The sequence below is a fragment of the Elephantulus edwardii genome, unplaced genomic scaffold (assembly GCF_000299155.1).
Source record: "Elephantulus edwardii isolate Elephantulus edwardi_28Jun2011 unplaced genomic scaffold, EleEdw1.0 scaffold00543, whole genome shotgun sequence".
Taxonomy (NCBI): Eukaryota; Metazoa; Chordata; class Mammalia; order Macroscelidea; family Macroscelididae; genus Elephantulus; species Elephantulus edwardii.
The window spans coordinates 70876-88264 of record NW_006400293.1 but is presented as its reverse complement, the minus strand read 5'-3'; the positions used below and the strand labels follow the sequence as shown (position 1 = coordinate 88264).

Here is a 17389-nt window from a genome sequence, read left to right as displayed (position 1 = left end):
AACAGTTCTGTTCTGGAGAAAGTAAAAAACCAGGTTGCTCCTTGGAAGCAAGGATTTTTGAAATTTCATCTCTCCACCTCACATACTTTGAACATGTTGCCAGGAGGGACAAGTCTTTTGAGAAGGACATTACGCTTGAAAGAGTAGAAGGTCAGAGCAGAGCGGAAGACCTTGATGAAATGGATTGACATATTAACTGGGGTAATGGGAGTATATTTGTTGGAGACAGTGAGATTAGCTCATGATTATCAGAGTTCAGTGCTATCATTTATAGGGTGGCTATGAGTCACAGGCAACTTGACAATACATACTAATAACAAAGACATGCTGAGATATATTAAGACTAATAAACTCACTGCTCCATCATATTTCAGTGGATTTTAATATTTACGGGAAAGATACTGCCCTTCTTTTTCTGGTGGAAGGGCTGGTGAGTTTGAACTATTGTCATTTCAGTTAATAGCCCATACTGAACTTTCAGTAACAGTGCATTATATGCCAAAAGGCCTCCTGAAATACCAATAAAAATACTCATTTTGTTTTGAGAAATGGTGCTTTAAACATATGTCAAAGAAAATCCTGCTCAATTTAAGCCTAATGGCATGGCAAGACTAATCAATTCCAACATAATAGTCTTAAAATAATATTTGTGTGTTTCTGCTCAGCCATGTGACAAACATTAAAAACAAAAGACCTAGGAAAAGCCATTTTTTACAATAAACCAACTATTGCTATAGTCACTGAAATCTCCTTCTTTAGTTCAGCTAGTGTGCTAACAGAGATTTTTATGAAAACTAAGAATTAAGAAAAAATATTAAAATAAACAAATATAATAAAAATAATCATAAAACATACACTTCTGTGACCTGTCTTCTGAATTTGCTCTGTGTCAATAGAATCTTTTATAATTTAGCAAGTTACCCTGTCTAGAGTTTGCACTCTGGTGTGAACATTAGGGTTTTTCTAAGCATATGACTTTCCTCGTACTTGTGTGTGACATTCTAAATCCTATCATACGCATGTGTACTTTTGAATGTTCTAATATCCTCTCCTCAAAAACAAATTAAAAGAAAAAATCCACACAAAACCATTTATTGCTGCCTTTTTGTGTTTTACCTTCATTAACATGTATCTTAACAGCACTCTTTTGCCCCAGACAACTACAAATTTTACTTTTACTTTAATGTGTTTGGGACTTCTATACCCTCTGCTTCTTCTAGAAGTAAATACCGAGGTCCTGTTTGGAAACACAGACTGACACTTTAAGCCATCTGTTGTGGATAAGAAGAATCAAATTCTATTAAAACACACACACATCACACATATACACTTCATTTTAACTTTAAAATTTACATTTTTTTCCTTAAGTCACTACTTGGCAGTATAGAACTTTGTATATGGTCAATCATGCTGGCATGGGTCTTTCCTGAACTATTTTTGCTTTGAGGGTATTCCACTTTCCCTATTTTCACAGCTAGCAACATAGCATCCCTCTGAAAATTATTCCATAGTCAAATCAACCTCTGATTCTTCTATTTTCACTTTTTATCTAAAAACAAAACAAAAAACAACTCACCAACCAACTCTGTGATTGTATTTCAAAAATTGGTTTTATAGTGACTAAACAGGTTGACTGCTAACTAAAAGGTTGACATTCAAATCCACCTTTCTTTCTATAAGAGAAAATGTGACAGATTGTTTACATAAAGATATACAGCCTTGGAAACCTCGTGAGACAGTTCTACTCAGAGGGTCAGTATGACTTGGAATCAACTGGGTAACAATGGATTTCGCCTTTTGGGCTGGTTATTTCTTTAAATCCACTTTGATAATTGTTGTACAGTATGTGTTTTTTGTTGTTGTTTTCAAAGTCACTTTACTAATTACTGCTTTGTCTTTCGTCCTAAGACTTGATGAAACCATCTAAATAATGTGAATAAAATAAATTATAGCTTTTGGGTGGGAACATGCAACCAAAGTATGTAGAGTACTTATGATGGATTTGGAGAGCTGTATCATCATTCCAAGTTTAAATTATGCAGGTTTAACAGTGGCAGGTTTAACAGTGCCAGATGAATTTCTCTCTACCAGTAAGAAAAAAAGAAGCAGAGAATACAGTGTGTGTGGTTTCGTTCCACATAGATCTCTGTTCAAGGAGTAACAGCATAGGAAATCCAGAGATGGATGTGAGACACAGATCAGCTGGTACTGCAATCCTATGAAACCAGGGCTAGAGGTCTTCACTTAAGTCTATTGCAAGACTTTGAATAGATACATCATAATTACTAGGGCTAAGAAGGCTTTATTAACATTGACCTACAGAATCAAGTTTGATGGTCAAAAGGTCTACAAGCATGATTAAAAGCTGTCATGACTGAAGGATTGAATCCTGCTTCCAATCTTAATTCTAACCTGTTAACCCACCAAATGAACCCCACAATCATGAATATGGTTTGGTGAGTTCCATGTGGACCAATGCAAAGGATTATAAGACTGGAAGCAGTCGTTGGTGTGAGAGTTTGTAGAAGTAGGTGCATGGGAATGTGAGGCTTATCTGGCACGACATTTATCCATTTTGCACTAAAACAGTAGATGTTGTTGATGTAGATAGGTCCCCCTTGTGTAGTCAGTGGGGGTAAGGTACAGCCACTCTCACTCAATTAGTCCTCTTTTATAATCCAGGACAAACGTCCTATCATAATGTAAGTTATTAAATAAATTCAATATCACATGGAACTTTAATTCAAATGACATTGAATTTAAAATATCAATAAATTCCACAGACTAAGATGGTGAACAGACAGGTGTTTAAATAGAGAACAGGGTGAATGCTTGGAGCTCTTATGGCTTTCTTTTCAACCCAAGTGAGTTTAGACTTGCCAGATAAATGGGGGGGGGCTCTCTGGCTCATAGTCCACCAGCTTTTGGATGTGTGGAATATAAAAATGCTGAAATGCTCAGCTACACCTGAAGGCTGATGGATAGTGTGTCGTGGATTTATTTATGCTGGAAGGTTAAACATTCTTCTAAGTGGTATAGCGTTGGTGTATCCATTTGCTGTACAGAGGTAATTCATGGTTGCTGTAATGTTGAACACTGTTACACTGGTGTGTCAAATATGATAATGGTTGGCCATGATGGACAGTATTTGATGGAGCTCCCTGATTAAAACAAGCTTGGAAGCAGAAGTGGCATCCAATTCCAAAAAAACTTGCCTACAGAAACTCTATGAATGTGGTGAAACAATGAAAGTTATACAAGTGTTCAGGTCTTTTCATTCATAGGGTTGCTATGAGTCATCTATGACTCAACAGCACTTAACAACAACAAAAGTTACTGCATAGTTTAGCACAGAGAGACTTTGTTCCATGTGTGTTGGTTTATTATCAGAGAAAACCTGGAGTAGAGCAAAATTTTCTGTCGATCAGAAGATCAGCAAGAAGATAGAAAACCTCTCAGTAAGATGGATTGACATAGTGTCTGCAACAATGGAATAAAACATGAATCATTTTGGGTATGGTGCAAAACTTTGTAGTATTTCATTCTATTGTATGCAGGATCATTATGAGTTGGAACTGACTTCATAGAACCTAAAAAGCAACAACATATTTTGGGGGAAACATTTCTCTGCCTACTACATTTTCCAAATTATATCGTTGACTGTTATCCATAGTAATTCCTGACCTAATATATATGGCAATGGTGACATTATTTAAAATTATTTCAAAGAACTTTAAAGATAAGATGCAGGAAAATATAAGTAACTTGATTGTCAGTGAAAAATTTATTGTAAGATAAAATTTAGCCAATGTCAGCACATATCCTTTGTGGCAGACCATATTTTTCAAAGCAATTTTTCCCCCTACTGACAAGCACAAAAAGAGAAGGAGGGAAAGAGACCCATATAACAGCCCACAGCAGGAGGATTACAGTGCAATTTCAACATCAATAAAGTGCTATTCCTTAGAAAAGAATCATTAGGGCTTCATTTTTCTCTTGTTCGTGTCTAGAGTATTTGTATAGGCACTTTCCTACCAGGTAGTTTAAGTAAATATAAACATAATGAGTAGGCAGACCTGTATAAATAAAAACACAAAGTCTATATGAGAGAAATATGTGAAAAAAGAATATAAATGTTTGAATAAAGAGAATACAAATGTTTGTGGTTTTGTCATGTTAGAAGAGAGTAAGAAAAATTGTGAAATAACACAGTACTATAAAAATGTATAAAACTGTTTTAAAGTAAAATATCAATTGAATACACATGATATATTTCATATAACTATAAATTTAAAGTTCCAAGTTTACATAAACTTAGAGACTTCTGATTTGTGCTCGGGCATATAAAGAACTTGAACATTATTATTTTCATCTTCACAAAGAAACCCTAAGGGCTTAATATAATAAAAGAAATCTTCATAGATGAGCACTATATATGAATCCTGAAAATGGGAGAAGAATATAGAACAGGGGAATCCAAACAAAAGAACACAACACAAAACAACAAAGTCAGCATACTAACTGCTGCCCCAATTCTAGAGGAAGATACATATCAATAATTACAGCTTGCTCAAAGCAAAAGAACAGAAGCAGAAGCTACTCTGCTAGAGTTGCTAATAGTCAAAACATTTAAATTCTAATTGATTGCTCAGTGGAGGCTCCAGGTAGACTAGCTGGAAAGTTAAAAATAAGTAGATCTCAATCTTATATGTGCTATCATTCTCTTCTGAGTTTTAACAGCTAGAATTCTCTCAAGTTTCTTTTATAGAACAGTGAAAAAAATTATTTTTCTTCCCAAAAGGGGGAGAAAAAAGGAGACATGTATGAATTAACTTAGGAATCTTTGGTTATCCTTAACAAAGTCTTCAAGAGAAATTAGACTATCAAAGTGTAAACAACATATGTTTTATCAGAGCCTGGCCAACATTAAACTAGGAAACAGTGCATTTCAATCCTCTCCAGAATTTCACACAGGGGGAAGGAAATATCTACTTCAGTGCCTTCTAGACTTAGTTGTATCACTTGGAGAGTGTGTATGTGAAGTTTGGGGTAGGGAGTGGTTGGGAGATTTGAAGGACTTGCTCAAAAGAAGGGCTTACTATAAGGTGAGATCTAGATGAGGATGCTAGAACACTTAGTGTTTCTGTTCCCTCACAAGCTACCACTCAATTAATACTACTTAAAAAGACATTTGCCACTGAGTCAGTCATAATTCATAGATGACACTTCTTTGGATTTCCAAGGCTGTGACAAGTTTGGAAGCAGGAGTGGCATCCACTTCCTAAATAACATGTCTCCGGAAACCCTATGAACTTTGACAAATGACCATAGTTGCAAGAGGGGCTTCAAGCCTTTTGTTCATAGGATCTCTATGAGTCATGCTTGACTTGAAGGCAATCAAGAACAACAACAACAACAAATGTCATTGGAGATTGACTACTTCTCTTCTGAGCCACTGGTACACTGGAACTTCCAGAAAGACCTAACCTCTGGCTTAACAACACAACTCATTAAGGACTCTTACAATATACAACTGAATTTCCAAGGACAACAAATCAAGTAAAAGCAAGAACACAAAAGCAAATGTTTTTCTTAAAAACTATAACCCATGAAAACAATAAACCTAGGCCATTTAATATACTAAATAATGTTCCATAGTCTATCAAAGGAACAAATAAGAATGTCTTGATAGAGCAAACAAACTCTCTAACCCAACATCTATAACAAATTGAAAAAGAACAGGAAGAAAACCCGACACTCTTTAAAAAAACTGATAACAGTAAGGACAGAATTAAATTAAATGGAAAACAGAAAAACAATTGAAACCATAAACAAAACTAGGAGTTGGTTTTTTGAAAAGATTAATGAAATCATCAAACAACTAAGAAAACTAAAAAAGGGAAAAAAACACAAATAAAAAATGAAATAGGAAACATCACAACAGAACCAAGTAAAATAAAAGACTAACAATGGAATATTATGAAAAACTATACTCAAACAAATATTAAAACCTAGAGGAAACGGACAAATAGTTAGAAACTTACAATCTACCTAAACTGACACCAACCAAAATTGAACACCTGAATAGACCCATCACAAAGGAAGAAATTGAAAAGGTATTAAAACTTCCAGCCAAAAAAAGCCTTGCACCAATAGTTTTACAAGTGAATTTTATCAAACATTCAAGGAAGAACTCTCACCAGTTCTACAGAAACTATTTCAAAAAAATAGAAAAATAATGGAATTCTCCCAGACTCATTTTATGAAGCAAACATATCCTTGATACAAAATCTAGGTAAAGACATGACCAAAACAGAAACCTTCTGTTACTGTTTAGACAAGAATTCCACTCCTGTATAAAGATTTACTTCTGGTCATGTGCTCAGAAATGCTGAAATGGATACAACCATCACGAAGGGAAGGGTGGGAGGGGAAATAAAAAATGAAGCATAAAAAAAAATAGAAAACTACAGGCCAGTATCTGTCATGAACATAGATGCAAAAATCCTAAATAAAATCTTGACCAATAGAATCCAACAATACAGAAAAAAAATCACCATGATGGTTCAACATAAGAAGAATGATCAAAGTAATTTATCACATTAATAAAGCGAAGAACAAGAACCACATGATCCTATCAATTATTGCAGAAAAAAACCTTTGACAAAATCCAACACCCTCTTCTGATTAAAACACTCAACAAAATAGGATGAGAGGAGAATTTCTTCAACATAGTAAAAAGTATATATGTAAACCTGGGAGTCAACATTGTTCTCAATGGAGAGATTTTTAAAGGCATTCTACTTGAGAACAGAGACTAGGCAAGAACGCCCCCTATCACCTCTGCTATTCAATATGGCATTAGAAGTCTTAGCGATAGTAATAAGGCAAAAGAAGAAAATAAGAGGAATCCAAATTGGCAAATGGGAGGTAAAATTATCTCTCTATGCAGATGATATGATATCATACTTAGAAAATCCTAAAGACTCAGCAAGAAAACTACTGGACATAGTTGACCAATTCAGCAAAGTGGTAGGATACAAGATCAACATCAGCAACAAAGAGAATGCAGAATTGGAGCTGAGAAAAACAATACCTTTCACAATAGGCAATCACAAGATTAAATACTAGGAGTAAACCTAACCTGAAGCACAAAGGATTTATTAAAAGAAAATTATAAAACATTACTACAAGAACCAAAAAGAAACTTGCAGAAGTGGAAGAATATCCCTTGCTCATGGATAGGAAGACTCAGTATTGTGAAAATGACAATACAACCAAAGGCAATTTACAATTTTAATGTAATTCCAATACAAATACCAATTCCATTCTTCAACAAGGTGGAAAAGGCAGTTGCCAATTAATTTAGAATGGAAAGAGGCCCCGAATAAGCAGAACACTCCTTAAAAAGAGAAACAAGGTAAGAGGCATCTCATTCCCTGATTTCAAATCCTACTACAGTGCTGTGGTGGTCAAGACAGTGTGGTACTGGTACAATGACAGACATACAGAACAATGGAATAGAAATGAGAATCCAGAAATCAATGCATCTACCCATGGTCCACTGATTTTTGACAAGGAGATGAAATCAGTTAAGTGTAGAAGTGACAGCCTTTATAAAAAATGGTGCTGGTAAAATTGGAAAACTATGTGTAGAAAACTCAAGTAAGATCCACACCTCACTCCATACACAAAAACCAACTCAACATGGATCGTGGACCTAGGACTAAACCCAAGGACTTTAAACTTCATTAAAGAAAAGCTTGGGAGAACTAAACAATCTTCCAAGCTTCCTGAAAAATCTACAATCAGGAGAGGATAAAATAGATGAATTGGACAGTCTGTGAATCAAATCCCTATGCACATACAAAAACTTCTCCAACAGGGTAAAAAGGGAAGCCAGAGACTGTGAAAAAATGTTTGGTAATTACATGTCAGATAAGGGACTTATATTTAGAATTTATAAACTACTCAGACACCATGACAAGATAAAGGTAAATAACCCAATTGGAAATTAGGCACAGGATATGAACAGACACTTCACGAAAGAAGACGTTCAGATGGCTAACAAACACACATGAAGAAATGTTCAAAATCCCTATCTCTAAGAGAGATTCAAATCAAAACATCTAAGAGATATCATCTATCTTAGTAAGAATAGCAAAATTTAATAGAACAGCAAACATCAAATGCTGGAAAGGTTGTGGAGAAACTGGAACTCTTATTCACTGTTGGTGGGAGTGTAAAATGAAGCAACTACTATGGAAGGCTGTATGACACTTTCTCAAAAAGTTGCAAATAGAAATACCATTCGACCCAGTAATTCTAGTGCTGGGAATATACCCTAGAAAAACCGTAACTGCCACCCAAGCAGATATATGCACACCATGTTCATTGCAGCTTTGTTCACAATAGCAAGGAGTTGGAAACAGCCCAAGTTCCCATCAACAAATGAATGGATAGAAAAGCTCTGGTATATTCACACGATGGAATACTATGCTGCAGTGAAAAAAGAATTCATGATATATTATTCAAAATGGATGACCCTGGAGGACATTATGCTGAGTGAAATATCTCAGTCACAAAAGGACAAGTAATGCCACTGTTGTAAAACAGGACTGACATCAGGGGTGGGGAGAGAATGAGAAAGAGGGGGTAAATAATGTGTACTGCATTGAAACAGATGAGAGAGAGAACTGTTTAAAGGTGATATATGATTAGGTATTATTATCATGACAGGAGTCCAGAATGAAGGGGAATGGACTTGGGGGTAAGGATTGTATAAAACTGAAATAATTATTCTTTGCGTTTTCAAAGAGAAGACAGTATTGGGGGGGGGGGAAGGGTGAGCAGAGAGAAAAATGCAGCAATGAATAAATGGAAATCCAAAGTCTCTGTAAACGTTCATTAAAATTAATAATAATTTTAAAAGAAAAAAAATCTATATTGTTGGGAGTCAATCCATGCAAGAAATCATCATGTAGAGAAAAGTGTAGGGTAAGAGAAAGAGAAGGAAAACTTCAACAAGTTTGATTAACACAGTGACTTTAACCGGGAGCTCAAGTATATGAGAGACCATGAGAATGACATCAGATTGGGCAGTATCCCGATCTATATTCATAGGATGGCTAGGAGTTGTAGTGGACTACATAGTACATAACAATAACAATATGAAAATATCTATGCATACAAATATGATTCGTTAAATCAATTTTTTAAAAATCTTACATGTATAAAATATGTTAAAATTTACAGAAGAAAAATAGATCATATGATCAAATTATTTCCATTAACGAAATAGCATTAACAATTATTTCTGTTCCTCAATTAACTATTCAATTAGCTAGCATCAAACTTACAATACTAAAACTCTACAATCTATTTAGTTCACTAATAATTTAATCTAAAACTGTTGCCAAAACAGAAAAAGGGTACAATGTATGGTTTAAAATCAGGAACAGTGTTTGTCAGGGTTACATCACTTCACCATACTTATTCAACCTGATGGTCAACAAATCATTCAAGAAACTGGACACTATAAAAAACATGTGGCATCACGATCCAGGATCAGAAAACTCATTAACAACCTGCATTATGTAGGCTACTCAACCTTGCCCACTGAAAGTGAGGGAGACTTGAAACTCTAGGTACAGAAGACCAAAGAATAAAACATTCAATATGGATTACATTTCAACATCACGAAGATAAAAATTCTTTGCCATTGGACCAGAAATATCATGATATATAGAGAAAAGATTGAAGTTGTCCATGATTTCATCTTGCTTGGATTTGAAATAAAAATCTTAGGTACCAGCAGTCAAGAGATTAGAAAAATCTGCTGTCAAGGACGTCTCCAAATTACTGAGGGGCACTTATGACAGTTTGAACACTAAGGTGTGCTTGATTCAGGTCATGATCTTATCAGTCACTGGCTCTGCATCTAAGAGATAGGCAATAAACAAAGATAATAGAAGAAGAATTCATACCTTTGAGTAGTGATATTGGAGAAGAGTATTGAATTTGCCATGGACTGCCAAAAGAACAAACGGATATGCCTTGGGGAAAGTATAGTCACAATGCTCCTTGGAGCCAAGGTTGACAAAGTTTTGTTTCATGTACTTTGGGCATATTGCTAAGGGAGGCTATTCCTTGAAAAGTGATGCCATGTTTGGAAAGGTGGAGGGTCCGTAAAAGAGAGGAAAACCTTCAATAAAAAAAAGAGGATTGATACTGTGATTGAAGCCATGTGCTGATGTGTTTCAGAGATTATAAGGATGGAATGATATAAGGCAGGGTTTAGACTTGATGTGTCATCTTTGATTCGATGGCACCTAACAACAACCACAGCAACATACATCTACCAATAATAAATTCTGAGGTACTCAGCAAGAATAATTATTACTATAACGATAAAAGTTATATAAAAGCTTGGCAGGGGCATAATTGTTTCCCCTTTACTTACTGTTCTAATTTTGCAAGTATGTGAAGATGTAATTTGGCAGTTATATAATGATGTAGCTTAGCAATCAGTAATACTAGACTTATTCTCCAGTTTATGCTATTGTTATTAATCACAATGGGTTTCTTTCTGTAGTAGCCAATAAGACAGACAAACTGCAATATCCAAAGCACTTTATTACAGATCAGGAAAACAGTGAGTGAGCTTCATTTCAAAAACTGGTTCCCAGGCTAAGAGTGGTCATCAGATTTTATACTTGGATTAGGTGATACAGTTCCTAGTAAGCAAAAGGCATAGGATATAGTTTACATATGACTGAGAGAGACATCTTCAAAGAGATAAATCCTAATCCAATTGCATATAACTTGAGAAAAATATCTTCAATAAGATAAAAACTATTTCAATTACATGTAACTGAGAAAAACATCTTTAAAGAGACAAATGCTGCTCTTCGACTGTGACGGCGTTCTGTGGCGCGGTGAGGCGGAGGTGCCCGGCGCTCCTGAGGCCCTTATGGCGCTGAGGGCCCGTGGCAAGCGCCTGGGCTTCATCACCAACAACAGCAGCAAGACTCGTGCCGCCTATGCCGACAAGCTGCGGCGCCTGGGCTTCAGCGGCCCGGAAGGGCCCGGCGCGGGGCATGAGGTCTTCGGCACGGCCTACTGCACTGCGCTCTACCTGCGCCAGCGCCTGGCTGGTGCGCCCGCGCCCAAGGCCTATGTGCTGGGCAGCCCAGCACTGGCGGCCGAACTGGAGGCCGTGGGCATCGCCAGCATAGGCGTGGGGCCCGAGTCACTGCACGGCGACAGCCCGGGCGATTGGCTGGCCATGCCGCTGGAGCCGGACGTGCGCGCCGTGGTAGTGGGCTTCGACCCGCACTTCAGCTACATGAAGCTGATCTGGGCCCTGCATTATCTGCAGCAGCCCGGCTGCCTGCTCGTGGGCACCAACATGGACAACCTGGCTACCTCTAGAGAACGGTCGCTTCATCGCGGGTACCAGCTGCCTGGTCCGCGCCGTGGAGATGGCTGCCCAGCGCCAAGCGGACATCATTGGGAAGCCCAGCCGCTTTATCTTCGACTGCGTGTCCCAGGAATATGGCATCAACCCCGAGCGCACCGTCATGGTGGGGGACCGACTTGACACAGATATCCTCTTGGGCGTCACCTGTGGCCTGAAGACCATCCTGACCCTCACTGGGGTCTCCACACTGGAGGACGTCAAAGCTAACGAAGACAGTGACTGCGTGTCTAATAAGAAGATGGTCCCTGACTTCTATGTTGACAGTATAGCCGACCTGCTGCCTGCCCTCCAAAGTTAAAAGGTTTCATCTCCAGAATAATAAAAAAAAAAGAAAGAAAGAAAAAGAGACAAATGCTGACTCAATTATTTATAACTGTAAAAAAAATCTTCAAAGAGGTAAGTGATAAACCAGAAAATAATTACATATAACTGAGAAAAACACTTTCAAAAAGTGAATACTATTCCAGAAAAGATGCATCTTTTTCTTTTTTCCTGGTAAACAGATAGTCTAAAGTATTTATGACTAAAGAAAGAAAAATAGAGTTCTGAGGCAAACAACCAGTTTTGCAGCCTGGAGGCAACTGATGCCAGTTTTACAAATATAACATATGTTTGAACAATCTCAAATTCATCAATATCACCTCATTAATATCATATGATCATCTTCAAATTTCATAAAATATAGTTATGTTGTTAGGTACCAACTCCATTTCAAAGAGACCCAATGAAACATAGATCAGAACTTTGTCATATTTTCACCATCCTTCAAATCTCTATCATATTCAAAGCCTGGTGTTGCAGTCGATACAGTACGTTAATTCTTCCCGTTGAGGGTCCTCTTTTGCTTTGCTGACACTGTCGTTCCTAAGTATTATATCTTTTCACAATGACTGTCCGCTTCTGACAACATACTTCAACTATTAGGGATAAAATTTTGCCATTCTAGCTTTGAAAGGTGTGTCAGAGAATAGGCAAGTTACAATAGATTTTTTAAAATTTATTATTTATTTCAATGAAAATTTACAGAGACATTGGATTTCCATTCATTCATTGTTGCAATTTCCCCCTCTCCCAACCCTTCCCCCTAGTACACTACCCTCTTATTAAAGTAAAAGAAAATTCTTTCATTGTTTTACAATCCCTCCCCCCAGGTCAACTCCACTATACAGCCTTTGCTCTGGACCCCTGTCATGACAAAAATACCGAATAACATATCCCTCTTAAACAGCTTTCTCCCTCATCTGTTTCAATGCAGTATACATTATTGAACCCATCTTTCTCAGTCTCTCCCCAACCCAGATGTCAGTCCTGTTTTACTACAGTGGCACCATGCAGTATTTGTCCTTTCATAACTGAGATACTTCACTCAGCATGATGTCCTCCAGTGTCACCCATTTTAAATAATATTGCATGAGTTCCTTATTTTTCAATGCAGTGTAGTATTCAATTGTGTGTATATACCACACTTTCTCTATACATTCGTTTGTTGATGGGCACTTAGGTTGTTTCCAACTCCTTACTATTATGAACAAAGCCATGATCATCATGTATGTGCATATATCTGTTTGGATGTCAGGTATGGTATCTTTGGCATATATTCCCTGTAGTGGAATTGCTAGGTCAAATGGTCTATCTATTTTTCAACTTTTTGAGAAAGCACCATAACGCCTTCCACAGTGGTTGAACCATTTTACACTCCCACCAACAGTAAATAAGGGTTCCAGTTTCTCCACAACTTCGTCAGCATTTGTTGCTTATGTAAACTTTCTTCATGAGACTCTTGTCTGAGATGGTATTGACAAGTGTCTATTTCCAGTCGGTCAGTTTTCTTTTCACCGAGTTGGAAAAAGGTTTTGGTGTATACAGGGATTTAATCTTTGGAAGGTCCTATTCATCAATTTTATCCTCTTCAGTTTGTACATTTCTGGCTGTTTGGAGTCATTTTATACCCTAGACTAGGTCTTTTAACTTGATCCCAGTTTGTCTCTTATGAACTTTATGGTTTGAAGCTTTATTCCCAAGTCTCTGGTCCACCTTGAGTTGTTTTATTGTCAGCTTTAGAACTATGTATCTTTAGTTTGATAACATACATATTTAGAGATTCTGAACTTATTAATGCTACATGCTACCCCATCAACTACACCTATTACCTAAATCTATAACTAAACCTATTACCTTTTATAAGAAACACAATGGCAACTATACACATGGAACTCACCTGACAGCCTACATAGGAATCAGATTGATTAAATATGTCGAGAAAATATCGTTGAAGAAGGCCAGTATAAGCTGCGAAAACTAGGTCAGGTGCTGATTGCGGATCAGATAATGAACCTATTGTATTCAAGTTCAAACTTAAGCTAAAGAAAATAAAATCCAGTCCACATGAGGCAAAGTTTGACCTAGAGTACATCCCACCTTCATTTAAAGGCCATCTCAGGAATAGGTTTGAGGCGTTGAACACTAATGAACAAATATCATATGGGCTGTGGAAGGATATGAAGGATATCACCTATGAAGAACGAAAAATGTCATTACAGAGAAAGAGGAAGAAAGAAAGGCCAAAGTGAATGTCAGAAGAGATTCTGAATATTGAATTACATCACTGAGAAGCCAAAGCAAAAGGAAGAAATCAAGATGTTAAGGAATTAAACAGATTTCAAAGGGCAGCAGAAGAAGATAAAGCAAATTATTATAATAAAATGTGCAAAGAGATGGAGTTGGAAAATCAAAACGGACACACTTACTCAGGCTTTCTTAAGCTGCAGGAACTGAAGAACAAATTCAAGCCTTGATTTGTAACAGTTAATGATATCCATTATAAAGTGGTATTGATAAGTTCAGAATTATACAGACATGTTATAGATGTTGTAAAATGACATAATGTGCCTCCAACTTGCAAAACTACTCTCAGAAGGGGAGGCAGTATTTGAGGGTAACTTGCTGTCCTCCCTGATCTGTATTAAAGTGCTTATGGATATTGTAATCCATCTGTCTTCTTGGCAATTGATTGTGGAAAAAAACCCCTGTGTTCAGTAACACAAGTTTCTTATAAAAAGTATTTGCAATTAATAAATCATTGTACAGAATTCTATCATTCTTTCTCCAGCCTCATTTATGTTACCACGTCAACCATTATTATTAATTTCTCTTGCTTGCATGTTCAATCTACTTCCAATTGCAACACGTGGTAGAAGTAATTTATTTCCTACTCTTTGGCTATGGTTCTTGGAACACAAATTTGAACGAGAATGGTATTAACAGGTCTTCTTGGCATGTGTATGGATACTATCCTGTCATTCACAACACTGTATTTCAAGATGGATATGTTACTTAAAGCAAGGGATTCTTCCCATGGTAAATGGTCAATAAGACAGACTGATTGCAATATCCAAAGCACTTTATTGCAGATCTGGGAAGATAGACAAAATCCCCTCAAAAGCTGCCTACCTGTCTAAAAGTCAATGACTTTTCTACTTGGATTACATGTTACAATTACTTGTAGACAAACAGGTTGTCAAGTTTAAATATGACTAGGAAAGACATCTTAGATACATACTACTCCAATTAAAAATACATTGAGAAAAACTGACTTCAAAGAGATCAATGCTGATTCAATTATATATAAATGTAAAAACATTTTTCAAAGAGGTATGTGCTAATTCAGAAAAGAGTTACATCCAACTGAGAAAAACAGTTCCAAAGAGGTGACTAATAATCCATAAAAGATGCCTTTTCTTTCCTGGTAAACAAACAGTTTAAAGTACTTTCCATGATTAAAGAAAGAAAAACAGTGTTCTAGTGGAAATGACCAGTTTTGCAGGCTGGAGGCTACTAATATCAGTCTTACAACTATAACATATGTTTAAACAATCACAAATTCATCAATACTACCCCATCAGATCTAAAAATGGTCTTTTTAATTATGAATGCAACCTTGTTTTTTTCTCAACTTTTCATTTTCAGCTCAGTTGATAATATTATTGTCTGATTTAAAATGTCCCATGCCAATCCATTTCCTTTTGCCAATGCCTAGTATGCCAATATTAATGTGTTCCATTTCTTCTGTTACAATCTCCACTTTCCCTACCTTCATAGTTCTCACATTCTGCATTCTAATCATTAGGGTCTGTTTGCAACTGTTCCTCCTCCTTTATGTTTCCCAAAACAAAGAATCAACCTCTGATGCCATATATGTTAGTCTAATCTAACTGTACTTTGTTACACATAGGGTTTCCGAAGACCTGTTATTTCAGAAGTGGATGGTCAATCCTTCTGCCTAGTCGGTCTTAAGTTGAATTCTCAGTTTTAAGGCATTTTTTTACAGAGAAACATTTTACTCAAAAGAGTATGAGAGGATACATGTAACGGATCATGTGTTGGTCCTGGGGCTCACACCTTTGTTGCATGTATTGTGTCCCCACTCCCATCCCACCATGCCAGAACCCAATTCAAATCCCTCTCCTTATTCCTCAGGCATCTCTTGTTCCCTCAAAATTAATAGTTTAGGCCTCCTAAGCTCAGGAAGAATGTTAAATGTTCTAGGAAGTATTAAAAGAAGATGGAAGAAGTACATAGAGTCATGGTACCAAAAAGAATTGGGTGACACAGAAGAATTTAATGATCAAGAGCCTATGGTGATGAAGGAAGACGTTCATGCTGCTCTGAAAGAATTGGCAAAGAAAACAAATACCTGAGGAATTTATGGCATACCAATTAACATTTTTTGAAAGACAGACACTGCACTGGATGCACTCACCAAGTTGTGCCAATAAATCTGGAGGAAAACCACCTGACCAAGTGACTTGAAGAGATCCATATTTGTTCCCACTCCAAAACAATGTGTCTGGAAAGAATGGGGAAATTATTGAAAAATGTCATTAATATCACATGCAAACAAGTTTCTGGAGAAAATGATACAAAAAAGACTGAAAGAGCACTTCAAAAGAAAATTGCCAAATGAGAAATCTGAGTTTAGAAAAGGCCATAGCACTAGGGATATTATGTTAGTTGGATCTTATCTAAAATCAGAGAGGACCAGAGCACTGTCTATCTGTATTTCATTGACTATTCAAAGGCTTTTGTCTATGTAGATCACAGCAAATTGTGGCTAACTATAAGAAGAATGGGAATCCCAGAACAATTGATTGTGCTTATGAAAAACTTAAACTTGGACCAGGAAGCAGTTGTCAGAACAGAGTGGGTAAACACTGCATGGTTCAAAATCAGAAAAGATCTACCCCAGGGATGCATCCTATCTCCATACCTTGTCAATCTTTATGCAGGACAGATCAACAGATCGTGGGATTTATGAGGCACAATGTGACATCAGGATTGGAATGAAAACTCATCAATAACCTGGGTTATGCAGATGACACAAGCTTGTTTGTCAAGACTGGCCCTGAAGAGGATCTGAGAAATTTTTTCCCTACTAGTTTATTTAAAAAATTTAAATACATTGTTTTCAAGAAAAAAATTCTTTCAATTTCCCTCAACCCACAACTCATCAAATTATACAACCCCATGATTAATCCCCTCGCCCCCCTGCACATCCTCATCCCTCTGCTTCCAACATCTCCCACCCCCCTGGATCATTATACTTATTCTACAATAATGATTTCATACATTAGTTATCCTTGTGTTACTGAGTTAGTTCACTCAGCATAATGCTCTCCAGTCTCTCCCAAGTTAGGTAACAATTTACAAAATCATTACTCCTGTGTGCTGCATATTATTCCATTGTGTGAATGTAACATAATTTCTCTATCCATTCATTTGTGGTTGGACATTTAGGCCATTTCCATGTTCCTGTGAAGGTGAATAATGCAATGCTGCTATGAACATTGGTGGACAAATCTCAGTTTGTGCCTCAGTTCTCATTTCCTTAGGGACCTCATGCACTTGCTG

The 17389-nt window shown here is 36.8% G+C and overlaps 1 pseudogene; it reads left to right on the top strand.

Moving 5' to 3' along the window:
* Window positions 1–10900: 10900 nt before the first annotated feature.
* On the top strand, window positions 10901–11780 carry LOC102874589 (annotated as a pseudogene).
* Window positions 11781–17389: the final 5609 nt, after the last annotated feature.